Source organism: Salvia splendens, chromosome 16 (genome assembly GCF_004379255.2).
Source record: "Salvia splendens isolate huo1 chromosome 16, SspV2, whole genome shotgun sequence".
NCBI lineage: Eukaryota > Viridiplantae > Streptophyta > Magnoliopsida > Lamiales > Lamiaceae > Salvia > Salvia splendens.
In genome coordinates this window covers 10,617,676-10,633,800 of record NC_056047.1, presented here as the reverse complement: position 1 = coordinate 10,633,800, position 16,125 = coordinate 10,617,676, and the positions used below count along the sequence as shown (strand labels likewise).

Sequence of the window (16,125 nt, the reverse complement as noted above, 5' to 3'; positions counted from 1 at the left end):
TAAATCATGTTTAAAAACCAATATTGGACTTAAATAATGTAATATCAGATTCGGTCATTATGATGTTATTAGTAGCTTTTACAATGACCAAGTTTTTTGGATGTCAATCATTTTTATGCAAATTAATTCATTTATATGGTGCCTAATTTCATGTTTTTCTTGCAATTAAAACTTATTAGTACTTTTAGGATATTTTATTACTAGGTTATGTGCATATATTCTACTATTATCTCAAAATTCATAACATAAGAACGAACATTTACAAAAACATATCGCTCTCGATGATCATACTTATATATATAATTAAATAACAACTGCAAAAAAAAAAACTACGTTCAGTTAAAGGAAAACTGAAAATCTGCTAAAATCGCTGCTTGCGCTTGCGGCTTGTATATGAAACCAAACTTACAGCCTAGGGCTCTGGCTACGACTTACAAGATCTTGAATTTTCGCCCTACAGCATTTGTAATTATCGAAATGGCATATGCAGCAGCACTTAATGGATATTCGGAGACTGCAAAGTGACATCAAGATAGTCAGAATACACACATTCCAAAAACAAAAACTAGAAGCAAACTGTGAAAATCTTGCAAAAAATACCCTGACCAATTAGGTAATATGGCTTAATAACTTTGTAAACTAGATTATCTGACTTAGGATATAATCAACAACATATGTCACCTTACTGTACCAAAAGTTATTATTCAAAGAAGTGATTTGAAAAAGAGAAGTAACAGCACAAACAACGGCTGAATCACTTGAAATCATTATGATGTGTCTAAACTTTAATATTTACTTTTCTTCATTTCAAATGAGTCCATCACTAGAGGCTCATGATTATGTTGGCTTTTAGTGACTAATTTTGTGATATGCCTTCCACAGTTCCACTTAGAAAGGTGAGTATTAATCATATGATTTATCCATCTCATTTCTATGCTTCTCTTCCTTAGTAGTATTTTTTCAGAAAACTAAATTCATCAATCAAATTGTAAAAAATAAAGCAAAGGAGGCATTCTGGCAATGGTGATTTTGTGGGCCCAGACTGAAATAAATCACTATTCTGAATGGACCTAATCTAATTTGAAGGCTTAAGTGCTCCTCGGGTATGAGATAAGGGGAAACTTATACCTCATTCCTCACAATTTAAAAATATAAGGAGCAGCGAATATAAGAAAAGTCCTGCAAAAGATGTTGACTTAAGGTTGCACATGTCATGGATTCTAGAGCACTTACTTGAGATATAATCCTCAACATAATCTTCATCAATTTTTCCATGGGACATTGCTCCTAACCATCGATGCACCAGAGAAGAATGTTAACGAATTTAAGCTAAATGAATAGCATTGATAAAGAACAATAAATTAAACAAGGGAAGAAAATTGCGAGAAAGACTGGTAATGTACCACAAAAACTAAATCCAAATCTACGTTGATTTTACCAACATAGTTGTGCATGTCAATCAACTTTTCTGAACTATGAGAGAAGCCTGTAGTCCAATAAAACCAGTTGGGATTTAATATGGCAGCAAACACAAACACTAGAAACACAAATCAGCAAAGAATATCCACTTCACCTATTTTACGACTGTAGGTGGATAAATACTGGGTCACCGGGTTCTGTACAAGGCGTAAAAGTTTCTCACCATTGCCAGTTGCAGTAATACGCAGATCTTGCAGCAATTGAACTGTAACAGTTCATAACAAAGATTATGAGTGTAATTACGTTTGTCAAATGGATATATGCAAAATGTGCTACTTTAAGCTGTTGTACTGACCCATGAGACCGGAGAACCTCTTATATGTTTGATCTCCAAAAGTTGACCTTCTTGTGTTTTTACGTAGAGAGCTTTCAGCCTCCCACTTTTGTTCACGCGACTATCTAAAATTGTTTGGATTGCCTAAAATTGCCAATACATTGAGCTCACATGTTGATGTTCAAGAAAAAGTGAGCATGTATTCTATACAGAAAAAAATAATAATAAATCAAATATCAAATAGAAGGGTAGCATCGAATGAGTTCAACTTGGATATGCAATCAAATTGAGTTGAATACACAAATCAATACGAGTATCAACAAAACATAAGCAAAACTAAAGCAAGTTGTGAATTCGTATGCTTCTGAGAATAGCCCTAAGCATGTTCTGATCCAACACTAACACCTGAAAAGCAATATCGGGGCGATAGTCAGCAGGATTCAGCTTATTCTTCGTAAAAAATGTGGCATGCTCGTCCGAACTCAAAAGCTGATGAGTCTGTCACCAATAAAAGCAGCAATAAAGGTCAAACACAATACTCACCAAAACACAATATTTCTATTCATTTTGCAATCGAGCAAAAGATATTGGTTGAAAAGTTTTAGATGTGAAATGTGTGTGAAGGGTATAAGCATAATAAGAGAAAAATGCAAGGTAATCGACCTTCAGTATTTATTTTCTTGTCCATTGTTTTCTTCATTTGACACTCTATGCAAAAACAAATGTTGTATACGTACTAGTACTACATGTGTGTTGTTAATGCTTACAGATTATTCTAGCGTTTGATACATAATTTTGTGGACTTTCTACTTTTCACCTTTGCTATATGCCGATCTTTGGGGATATATGCTGGATTTTCACCTTCCTTCACTCTGGATTTCGACGTTCTTTTGCTTGTCTTGCTACACAACTGCTGAGGATTCTTGAAGCTGAAACTGCTCCCACAGGTATAGTTTCCAGCTCTCAAGTTAATTCGAAACCTTATTAGAATGTTGCCTATTGCATATGTCTCATTTATAGATGGTCATGCGGACTACATGTTTTATTTTCGATTTTCAGGATCTCCCATCTTGAATAAACACTATTCTTTTAACCAATTTACAGAAGGCCATCCTAGCCAACGACATATATAGGCTTTAGGAGAATCAGAAAGAACTATATAATTACTGACAAAAATAAGAAGCTTGATCAAACTGATTAAATCTAATACTAGTATATTCTTTCTTGTCAGCAACAGAATCTGAACAAAATTTAGATTTTAAAAGAGACATTAAAGAAGTAGTATTCTTTAGACAATACAAAAACTAACTTAAGCATTTGAAGTTGCTTCACATATTAGAGTGGCTGATTTGTCGGAATGTGGTAGCCTTGTGGTCCTAACATAGTAGGTATCAAAACATAAAAGAAAATTCATCCCAAATTGTGTGAAGTTCCCTAAAAAGTGGAGTATCTATAAAATATAGGTGTATCTCTCAACTTGTTTTGGAATTCTGATTTTGTGCTTTGTGTATGTCCTTCTCTTGTTGTGGCATCGATCTCCTTTTTATACTCCGTGTCTTCTTTTCCAGTGTATAAATCTCAAATTTCACAAGGCAAATTTAAAGAGAGAGTTAAAAATCTAGTTTGATAATCTTGCCATGGAACTGTCAAAGAAACTTGTTTCTGCATTCTGCCTAGCTGTCACATTTTTGGTGGCATCTTCTGATAATGTGAATGTGCAAGAATCTTTGCAGCAGTATGGTAATAGTCTTCCTATTATGTGAATCTTTTCTCTCTTACATTATTAGTCAAGCATGATCTCATGACTTCATATCTTCCTTTGTTGTAGGACAGCAGCAACCTCAGCTATCACTAACAAGAAAACTCAAACTCCTAGTAGTGGCAGATGTATGTTCATTTCTCTCTCTCTCTCTCTCTCTCTCTCTCTCTCTCTCTCTTTGTGTGTGTGTGTGAATGTACTATCTAGTGACAATATCTTGGTTTGATCAAAGGTGAAGAGTTCAGCTTACAAAGAAAATATGATGAAGAAAAGGTTGTTGGAAGATTCAGCAGGTAGAGTATTTTCAGTTATTACTACTTTTGAAAAGGCAAGAGGATGTAAAGTACTTTAGAACTCAAACTGGCACATGCAAACTAGTATCTTTTGATTCTAACATAAAACTGTTTCATGACATAATATGTATGTATGATCATCACTCCACTTGTATGTATCGTATATTTATTTCTGATACTATATTTTACGACGCGACCATTTACAGGTGAGAAAAGGATTGAGAAGCAAGAAGAAGTGATGACGACAAAAAGAGGGACATGGAGAGAATGGGTAGAGAACCCTAACAAGTCAGAATATTTCACAATGGATTATTCTTGGGTTAGAAGACGACGTCCAATACACAACAAGCAAATTCCGCTCATCCCATAAAACATGGAGTTTGCTACCTTGTTAGTACTAGTATTGATTTTTAAGCATCGATCAAGTTAGTACTAGAAAAATATGCTAAGTTTTGAATAGTAGTTTATGTTTAATTAGTTAGGGAAGGAAATGAGGAATGTGCCTTGTCTGGATAGATTTGCAAAGGACCCTTACTTTTGTAGCCAATTTGTTTTTTGGCAAATTTTTACTTAGTTCCATGTATAAACTTTGGTTTTTTCTCTTGGGCATAAATATATTAGGAGTAATGAACATGGATGCGGAGTCAAGGTAAATTAATGTTATCAATAAAATTCAATATTACGGTGAGATATAGTATGAAAGTTACTTTTAGTGGACTAGTATTGCATATTTAAATATTGCATACTATTTAGATTACCTCAAGGGAGTTCAGAGAGAGGATTGAAAATTGGGATTGGGCCTAGTAGAAGTATTAGGCCCGTGCAAGTAACGAAGAGATGCAAAAAAACGAATAGGCCCAACAACCAAAGTACTAAACCCATCTCTACAAAATAAAAGCAATTGTAATGTGTTTTGTATGGAGGGGCTATATTTAGAATCACATGCAGTATTAAATTACTATTACTGAATAAAATTTGAATTAACCCTCAAATAATCAATATTACAAGTGTTATTGTGATAAACCTGTGTATGGAAAATCCCCAGCCAGTGGGGCATAAATAGATTCATGTTGTGACAGGAGAAGCCATTGGGCCATTTCATTGCTGTCAGTTGCAGGCTTGCAATTCATTCAAGAGTTGTTTTTTTTTTACAATTAATTGCCAGCAAAACAGTAATATAAACTCAATTTATTTATTTTTTACATTTTTACCTTTGTAGCTCTCTCTCAAGTCACAAATGAAGAAACCAACATATATATATATATATATATATATATATATATATATATATATATATAGGAACGTTATTCTCCTTTTCACATCTTAGATCCTTTTTCCTTCTTAATATTACGCGTTAGATCTAAGGCATCAACGGATCAGATTGATTCTATAAAACTGGTTCCGTGTTGCATTATAGAAGGTGGTTGTATGCATTACAGGGTTATTATTGACATTTGACGGAAAAGTAACTGCCACATTTTGGTATCTGCGAATAATGCACCACATGGTCACGAGTAATGCATATAATTGACTATATAATGCACAATATGTGAACTGCAATGCATACGAATAAGATGTACCATGTTATGATGTTTGGACACACGTTTCTTGTTTCCCCTAAGGGTTTAATAAGCTTAGGGGCTAGGGTATAGTACGTAGACACGTATGTAATATTCACATGGTAACGAGTAATGGATATAATTGACTATATAATGCACAATTTGTGAACTGCAATGCATACGAACAAGATGTGCTGTGTTATGATGTTTGACACACGTTTCTTGTTTCCCCTAAGGGTTTAATAAGCTTAGGGGCGAGGGTATAGTACGTACGCATTAATAACAAATTATAAAACGATACGAATAATTCACCAAATTGTCACGAGTAATGGATGTTATTAACTATATAATGCACAATATGTGAACTGCAATGCATACGAATAAGATGTACCATGTTATGATGTTTGACACACGTTTCTTGTTTCCCCTAAGGGTTTAATAAGCTTAGGGGCTAGGGTATAGTACGTAGACATTACTAACAAATTGTTGTTATTGGAATATACGTATGTGCATTATTTGGTTTAGGTAGTGCATTATGTAGCTGTTAATTGTCATTATCTCAGTATATTATGCATTATTAGAGGTATTGTGTATATGGGTTAATCAACGGATTGAAGATTACATACGTGCATTTAGTAATGTCTACATACTATACCCTAGCCCATAAGCTTATTAAACCCTTAGAGGAAACAAGAAACGTGTGTCAAACATCATAACATGGTACATCTTATTCGTATGCATTGCAGTTCACATATTGTGCATTGTATAGTTAATAACATCCATTACTCGTGACAATTTGGTGAATTATTCGTATCGTTTTATAATTTGTTATTAATGCGTACGTACTATACCCTAGCCCCTAAGCTTATTAAACCCTTAGGGGAAACAAGAAACGTGTGTCAAACATCATAACACAGCACATCTTGTTCGTATGCATTGCAGTTCACAAATTGTGCATTATATAGTCAATTATATCCATTACTCGTTACCATGTGAAGATTACATACATGTCTACGTACTATACCCTAGCCCCTAAGCTTATTAAACCCTTAGGGGAAACAAGAAACATGTGTCAAACATCATAACACATCACATCTTGTTCGTATGCATTGCAGTTCACATATTGTGCATTATATAGGCAATTATATGCATTACTCGTGACCATGTGGTGCATTATTCGTAGCGGTTTCCAGCCATTATTAGATTACTATTGTACCCTCATAATGCACAACATAGGACAAATAATGCAACACGGGATTAATTACCCAATGTTGATCTTGATCGTCCATTTATCTAATCTAATGGTGGATATTAAGAAGGAAAAAGGAGGAAATATAGGAAAAGGAAATGAATACGTCCCTATATATATATATATATATATATATATATATATATATAAAACTTGCAATTGCGTAGCACTAGATTAAAAATACAAATTTCCTATAAATTCCAAGGATTCCTATTAAGCATAAAAAAATAGATAACGAGTTATAAAAAATCATCTCACATGTCCAAGAGTAATACGAAAATCCATGTTCGAATATAAACATACTAAAATACTAGTAATAAATTAAAAATGGATTGTCTAATTCACGGCAATCACGAGACATGTCACTCGTAAATTATTAATGGGATTTTTTTTTGTTTTCGTTTTAAAATACGTCAATACAACTAAAAAAAGTGCTATTAGTAAGGAAAAGTTATGAACAACACAACACGTGTCAGCCCATGGCGGTTATCACATGCCTGTATTCTTGGCTTCATTCCAATCCTCCTCCATGAAAAGCCTGAATACAGAATAATTTTGGCTTTATTAAACTTTAACAATCCCAAAAGGATGATGAATTAAAAGAATTGCAAAAAAGTTGAATTAAATTCGGCCTCCAAAAAAAAATCTTTGCCAACCGCCCAAAATTCAATATTTGTCGATTTCCAGTAGAGTTATCGAGTTTTAATGAGACAGTAATCGAGAATAAATATGATGTACGACATACAAAATCAAAATTATGCATTACTTAGATAGGACTCAACTACGCGAGCGTGAACAGCAAAAAAGGTTAAAAACTGCATGTCGTTTATTATTGTGACGATATTATTGTTTAGGTACAGCCTACAATGTAACAGTGAGGGTGACACCTCTATAGTACAATTTTTATTATGTAACGTAATTATTTATAGTATGTGTGGCATTTTGACACCTCTATTAATCGATATTATCGGTATTTAATATTCCACCTACCTAATCGGAAATATTTAATACAAATAATGAATAACCTACATCAATTGTATCTACATAATATCCATAATTGTTAATTCAAATCCTTTTTATTTAAACTATTTGTCATCAAATATGACATATTCATATACTCCATGATTTTATATGTTGTTATATCAGATATAATTTTTAAAAATAATACTCGTAATAATTAAGAACAAATACTAATTAACTACTACTATGATATTTCTAGTTAATTTTCAAAATTGAGATTGTGGGATATTATGGACCCAATTAATTATGGACCTAATTTATCCAGTCTGGGCTGAATTAATTTGTATGGCTCAAATCATTATCAGTGGCCAAGAAGGAACTTGGCCAGTTACGTACGGGGGATACTCTGATGGCTGCCATGTAACACTCCACGAGGATCCTTGATGTGGGCCGTTGGATTCAGGGTTGTATTTTCTGTGTGAGATTAACCGACCCCTTCTCTCTTCCGCCTTTTCAGTTTTCGATTCACTCTCTCTCTCTCTCTCTTCGATCTTTTCTCTCTGCCTTCTCTCTAGAACCTCCGTCTCTCTCTCTCTTCTGAAATAGCTCCGACCTTCTTCTCCGGTGACTCTCATCTCTGCTTTAGTGAGATCTGAGTGTAGTCTCTCAACTTCTGTGTTGATTTGGAGATTTCGTGTGAATCGAACGGTTGTGTTCGATTCTGTTCTTTCGGTGGAAGATCGCCGGTTGATTTCTTAGATCTGTGAGATCCTTGAGTTCTTGAGGCTTTTGGTAGCGTGTGCGAAGGGGTTTGTGAACTTGTGTTGAGGTGGCTGGTGTGTTGTAGTAATCGGAGTATCCCTATGATTTGGGGGTCCGGTTGTCTCCTGGTGCTCCCTTGTGACTTGTTGGTGAAGATTGAGGAGGTCCTTGGCCCGGTGCAATCGTGCTTGCGACCTGAGCAATATCTTAATCTTCTAGCTTGTCTTCTGTTACTTGTTTCTCACCAGATCCGTTTAGGATCTGTTCTTGGTGTTACTAACTGGTGTGTTAAATGTGCATGCTTTCCAATTGGTGTTAGCTTGGAGTTCTGATCTGGTTAAGGATCTGACAGTAGCTAGGGTTTTCAATTGGAATTGTTTCCCTGGTAGATTGGTAGTTTGTATCTAGGATTTAGTAATACTTGTAAACATCTTTTGTATTTCGGTTTATAACTTTGAGATTAGCCATCTCAGTAGTGGTGTAACCGAAAAGTGGTCCCGATAATTAGTGAATCCTGAATGATCTGATCCCTACAGGCACAAACCATAATTTTACCATACTTCATGATTTCAGTAATTTGCACTTATGTAAATATGGAATTGGAAGATACTACATAATATTAACGTCCACGAAAAATAGTTATGTTTTCTTGATCATCCATCAAAAGTAGTATATATATATTTGTGATAAATTTATTTATAATGAGTTAGAGTTACATTTTCAACAACAATAAATTAATACCTTATTTTTCTTTATCTCACAAATTTTGCATTAAAACTCGTACTCCCCCGTACACTATTTAATAAAGTCTCACTTTGACTCGGTGTGGGTTTTAAGAAATGTGAAGGAAAGTGGGTTGAAAAATCAATGAAATGTGAGTCTCACTTCGTATTTTGATTTATAATAAAATGTGAGTGTAATGAGTTAGTTATTCACCAAAAATTGAAAGAAGAAAAAGAAAAAAAAATAAATGTAGACATTATTTTGTGGACGACCCAAAATGACAAATATGAACATTATTTCATTAAAGGTGGAAGTATACTCCATAATTAAGATTATGTTTTTGGATGAAAGTATGTATTCTAATAGAATATTTTTCCACAAAGTAGTATGGAGTAAAACAGGACATTTAATTATCTGAGATCAAATATTTTAAATTCGAATCCAATATTATTGTCATTAAATATTTGTTTATTAAGTAACAAAAAACTAATGAAAACACCGGAAGGGATAGTTGAAACACACCAAACCACGTGCTTGGCCGCCCACGGAAACGTATATCCAGTTTATTCCATCACCAAAGATTTTAGAGCATCTCCAATGCCGGCGTCAAAATCGCGACGCCGATTTTTCGCCGACGCCGGTTCTGACGCCGAACCATTGGAACCGGCGTCGGCAAAATCGGCGTCAAAATCGGCGTGGCCATGCCGATTCGCGCGATGACGCCGGTTCCGACGCCGATCCTCACGGCGCCATTGTGGGTCCCGGATCGGTGTCAAACCGGCGTCAGATTTTATTTTATTTTTTTTTCTTTTGAAAACACTATATATGCGCGCTTTGAACGTCATTTTCATTCGCACCACTTGTTTTAACGAGTACTCTCTCTACCTTACTTTCTGTTCAAGATCAATAACGAGTAATGGAGAACAACTACGAAGGTACTCCAGTGACTCCCGGGGGATGGTCTCAGACTCCCCCGCCTCCCGGTGTAGGGTCTCAGACGCCCCCGACTCCCGGGGTAGGGTCCCATACTTCCCCGGCTCCTGGGGGAGGTGGTTGGCCTCCGATGACCGGGTACTACAACATGTACCCGTGGCAGCAGATGATGCCGGGGTGGGCACCCGGGATGCAACCACCGGCGCAGCAGATGATTCCCCCGGTGCAGGGGACGCACGGGGGGGACAACGCCTATCGGCCGACTTTTGATTTTTCCACCGGTTCTTCACACACATCGACCCCAACGGATGCACAGTATACGGAGACCTTCTCCTTAGCGGACTTGGGTTTTGATATGAACGAGGTTCCGGAAACTCTCATTCAAAGCCGGGGAGTAGGGCGGGGTAAGAAGAAGGGCAAGGCCAAGAAGGTCGGCGAGTCGTCGCAGCCGGAGGCCGAAATCCGGGGCCGGAGGAAGTGGACGGACGCGGAGAACGTTGCGGTTGCCAAGGCGTGGGTGAGTGTCTGCGACGATCCTCTCGTATCGAACAACCAGAGGATCGTCAACTTGTGGGCCAAGATAGCCGCAGCCTACAGGGCATTTTGCCCTGAAGGGAGACCGTGCACCGGGGAGGAGGTCCGGAAGTGCTGGGACCGATTCAGGTCTGGCGTCTCTCGATTTTCGGGTTTGTACGCCAACGCCCTCCGCATGCAGACCAGTGGCCAAACAGAGGAAGACTACAGGAGGATTGCGGAGAGAGCCTAGAGTATTTGGATGCTCTGTGTTTGTCCACATCCCGAAACACGAAAGAACCAAGCTATCCCCTTGTGCAGTAAAGTGTGTGTTTGTGGGGTACGGAGTAAACCAGAAAGGATATAGATGTTTTGATCCTAAGTCTAATCGCATGTTCACCACCATGAACTGTGATTTCCTAGAAACGGACTACTACTTTGGCCACCTTAGCGGTCAGGGGGAGAGTGACAACAGGGTCGACCCACTAAGTTGGCCATCAGCACCAATACAGACAGGAGCAGCAGAGGAGGCAAGCTTGATCTCACATATACAGCCACCAACGCTCAATACCACTATCCAGAATACTCCCGACCTGATATCCACTGTAAGTCCTCCTGTTGAACCAAACACACCACCGGAAAATACCACACTTGATCTTCATAATACTGATGTTGTTACTGAAGAGACTCAAGAGACAGGTGCAGAGCTAGATGATGGGAATCCGGATGAACCGGAAATCTGTGATATATTGGAAGAGCAGATTAGTGAGGGAATTGAGGGGTATAAATTACCCCCAAGGGAGAACAGAGGAGTTCCACCAAAGAGATACAGCCCCGATGTCCACACAAAGGCTAGATACTCAAGAGTTTTTCTGGCCAAACAACACCTTTCAGAGATGGCCCATGCATTTGAGGCAGCATTATATGAAGAAGAGGAAATCCCGTGTACTGTGGAGGAGGCCTGGAGACACAAGCATTGGAGGGAGGCAATGAAAAAGGAAATGGGAGCACTAGAGAGAAATGGTACGTGGGAGAAATGCATAATTCCAGATGGAAAGAAGGCAGTCAGATGTAAGTGGGTGTTTACGATTAAACACCGACCTGATGGCTATATCGAAAGGTATAAGGCACGGCTAGTAGCAAAGGGATACACGCAAACCTACGGAATAGACTATGATGAAACATTCTCCCCAGTGGCAAAAATGAACACCATCCGAGTTCTACTTTCAGTAGCTGCAAACCGAGATTGGCCCTTACATCAGTTCGATGTAACAAATGCATTCCTACACGGAGAATTAAAGAGAGAAGTCTACATGGAGGCTCCCCCAGGATTTTCAGAAGGCTACAGCAAAGGAGAAGGATGTCGATTACGGAAAACTTTATACGGACTCAAGCAATCTCCTAGAGTCTGGTTTGGGAGATTCACTGAAGCTATGGGAAAGTATGGGTTTAAACAAAGCAACTCAGATCATACATTGTTCTTGAAGAAAAGGGATGGTCGAATAACCTGCCTAATCATCTATGTAGATGATATGCTTATCACTGGTGATGATACTGAAGAAATCGAGAGACTCAAGGAAGGCCTATCACAAGAGTTCGAGATGAAAAACTTGGGAAATCTTAAGTACTTCTTGGGGATAGAAGTACTAAGATCAGAAGGAGGTATTTTCCTAAGATAGAAGAAGTACATTCTAAATATCCTTGCAGAAACAGGATTACTGGATTGCAAACCAGCAGACACACTGATTTTAGTGAACCATGGATTACAGATTGTGGAAGGAGCGGAACCAGCAAACCAAAGCAAATACAAACGATTAGTGGGAAAACTCATATATCTGTCTCATACAAGACCTGATATTGCTTATGCGGTAGGTGTAGTAAGTCAATTCATGCACCAACCACAGAGAGATCACTATGAAGCTGCGCTAAGAATCGTAAGATATCTAAAAGGAACAGCTGGGCACGGTGTATTGTTCAAAAGAAGTAAAACACAGGGGATCTATGGATACACAGACGCAGACTGGGCAAGCAATCCGATTGACCGAAAATCAACAGGAGGCTACTTCACCTTTGTTGAAGGGAATCTAGTTACTTGGAGAAGTAAGAAACAAAAAGTAGTCGCCTTATCAAGTGCAGAAGCTGAGTTTAGGGGTATCAAAAGTGGACTAATGGAGATATTGTGGTTGAGAAGACTAATGAAAGAAATTGGGTTGCCGCAAGAAAAAAGTCAGTTGTTCTGCGACAACAAAGCAGCCATCAGTATATCCGAGAACCCAGTGCAACATGACAGAACGAAACACGTAGAAGTCGACAGACACTTTATCAAGGAGAATATCGAGAATGGAGCTGTGGAACTGCCATTTGTACGATCCGAAGATCAACTGGCAGACATTCTCACCAAAGCTATCAACTCCAAGAGTCTCTCCAACGTTTTGGGCAAGTTGAGCTTTGGAGACCCCACGACTCAACTTGAGGGGGAGTGTTGAGAAAGGAAGAAAATCAAGAATCATTCAAAGGAAGGAAACAAGAATAAAATCAGCACCAAATCAGCATCAAATCAATTCACATTGATGGAGTAATTAATTTCCTATGAAATCTTACCTTGTACAAAGTATGTAAACCTCTATTTAAAGAGAAGTAGTCAGAACGATTAATACAACACAAAATTCCACAAATCATCTTCTTTACTCAATTCCTAGCCTAAACAATGGCAAATACCAAATTCAAGAAAATGTAGTACTCCTATTTCATTGTAGTAGGAGTACTACGATTGATTGCTATTGCGAGTACATGAACTACTTTCACTAGTTGAATTTTTGTGAGAAATGAGGATGATTAAAGATTCACGTTATGAAAATCAACGAACACACATATGAAAATCAATGAACCATAAGTGAATGAATAAATGTACTACTAATATTTTCGCCAAATCCAAAACTGATGCATTCATGGCATAGATTATTGTGGTCAAATGGTTGAAAATGATTTTGATTCTTAAATCTATTTTTATCACTGTGCTACATACCAGTGGTGTAAAATTATTGGATACACTATTTTTTTGGAGACACATATTTTACTTTTTCATTCAATTGCATCAGATCATGTTCCCTAAAGTATCTCACATATTATGAAACTCCCACTTCTGCCAGTACACATGATACACTTTTTATTGTTTTAGTTCGGCTACTTAATTAGTGACAGTAAATTAAATGGAAAACTGAAGTATGGAAACTAGTTTTTTATTGTAGTTAAGTAAGTATATCGAATCATAGTCTTTGACCAGAGACGTTAAATGACTAAATCACCTATATCCTCATAGATTTTTGCAGGGTTATAGATAGAATTGTACATCTCATTTACAACAATGATTAATAAGTAACACCACGCCTAACTAAAGTTGAGAACAAAATTTGGTGCATACTGCATAGCAAATAAATGCTCTAGTAATTGATTACATTAGCATTTAAAATACATTACTGGCTTTTAAAGTTTGAATTTATAAAAGAAGATAAGTCTCCCACCAACCGTTAGACTCAGTTACACGTCATACTTGATTAATAAGCCATCAAATATATTGGTGAATGGATAGAAGATAAATGAGTAAATGTCACATAACATTATAATTCTATGTTGGAAATATTATTTGTCGTGATCTAGAAATTGTTACTAAGAAATCTAAGCATGAATGCAACGAGTTTAGACGGTTTTCGGGTTATAAAAATATACTTATGGGTTACCAAATTAAATTACCATTACGAAATTTTTTTGGAACAATGTATGACTAATAAAATTTGTACTATAATATCTTAAAATCACAAACTAGATTGCAATTTCAAGTAAATGTTTTGACTATATAAGTGACTATACAAGTAAATGTTTTGACTAAATAATGTAAATTTTTGTATATACTCCAAACTCAAGTACAATGAAATAATGTAGATAATCTTCTTTTAGATTAAACGTTTTTGTGTACAAAATGGATCATATGAGATTGAACACAATTAAAATGTAAAGTTCAAATATGTACAATTTGTGAAAATATTATGTCAAAATATATACTACAATTATCTCTATAAAAATAAAAATTAACATACATACATACAAAAGGCCGCTAAGAAAATAATATAGGAGTAGAAGTTTTCATACATCAATTATTAGGAGTATCATATTGGTGCACATAGAAAAGATATTTTAAAGCTTCTTAATCACTTTATAATTGACAGTTACTGTAATTACAACAAGGATGACTTGACCAGTGTCCTAGTAATTCTCTTCACTTTATTGACAAAAATCAAAGTGTCCCTTCAAAACCTCCCACCATATGATACAACAAAATAGTAATACTGTACTGAGGTAATTCTAATACTATTATTGCAAGAATTGTTATTAGTGATAGGGTCAAATCACTTGATTCTAGATTTGTTTTATTATATAGCCTAACTAGACTTAATTATCTAAACCCTATAAATCATTACATATTATAAACATTAAATTATAAAAATTTGATTTAAATTATAGAGTAAAGGCTAAAATTGGTCCTGAACATATAGTCATTTTACGTTTTTGGTCCTAAACATTATCTTTTGGATTTTTTGGTCCTGCACATATGGAAATTTGATCTTTTTGGTCCTCCGTCAACATTTCCGTTAAAAACTAACGGTCAACGGCCGATTTTGACCAAATTAAACTTTTAATTCTGTTTTTTACTCTCTAATTATTTTTACACTTCAATTTCATCTTCTTTCCTTCCACTTATCATCATCCAAAAATCAAAGATGGGTTTTTTAAAGGAAAGATCCAAATTTGGAACTAAAAAAAGTGAACTACGAGAAGGGCGAACTCCGCCCCCTTCCTCGACACCCTCCTCTCTGACTACGCCGTCCTCATCGGCAAATTCCGCTACGGCCACGTCTCCACGAATCGGGCCTCCATCGGAAGAAGATAAAATTGAAGTGTAAAAATAATTAGGGAGTAAAAATCAGAATTAAAAGTTTAATTTGGTCAAAATCGGCCGTTGACCGTTAGTTTTTAACGGAAATGTTGACGGAGGACCAAAAAGATCAAATTTCCATATGTGCAGGACCAAAAAATCCAAAAGATAATGTTTAGGACAAAAAACGTAAAATGGCTATATGTTCAGGACCAATTTTGACTTTTACTCTAAATTATATAATATGATTTCTCACGTAAAATGGTTAATATAGTAGTATATCCTAACTTCGTAAACCCTAGACTATATATGAAATCCAACAAATAAAATAATTCTATAGATAGTTAAGGATGGAATTTAAATAAAGTATGCAGCACATGACTTGTCTACTAATAATGTAGGGTTTTATGATAACAGTTTCTCATCGCGAAAACAAATTAATTAAACTTGTCTTTGGTGTCATAATTTGTTTGTTTGTTATGTAACAACTTGCTGGTATTACAAGGAATTCTCTATATATATAACCATTACATCATCATTCACATAATATCTCGAAAAATTATAACCTTACTTACATTATATATATGCACGATGTCTATTAGCAATCAATCACATTCATTAATTATTTAGTACTATAATAACATAACTACACTATTTTCAAATGCGAATTGAATTAATACAATTTGTTAAA

At 36.1% G+C, this 16,125-nt stretch overlaps 1 long non-coding RNA gene and 1 pseudogene across 1 annotated transcript; one reads left to right on the top strand and one right to left on the bottom strand.

The window, feature by feature from the left end:
• Nucleotides 1-199: 199 nt before the first annotated feature.
• LOC121770168 lies at nucleotides 200-2,865 on the bottom strand (annotated as a pseudogene).
• Nucleotides 2,866-3,580: 715 nt separating this feature from the next.
• LOC121771534 lies at nucleotides 3,581-4,203 on the top strand. Its single transcript, XR_006044062.1, has 3 exons — nucleotides 3,581-3,640; nucleotides 3,745-3,805; nucleotides 4,012-4,203. It is a non-coding gene; the product is annotated as an uncharacterized LOC121771534 (long non-coding RNA).
• The last annotated feature ends 11,922 nt before the right edge of the window (nucleotides 4,204-16,125 follow it).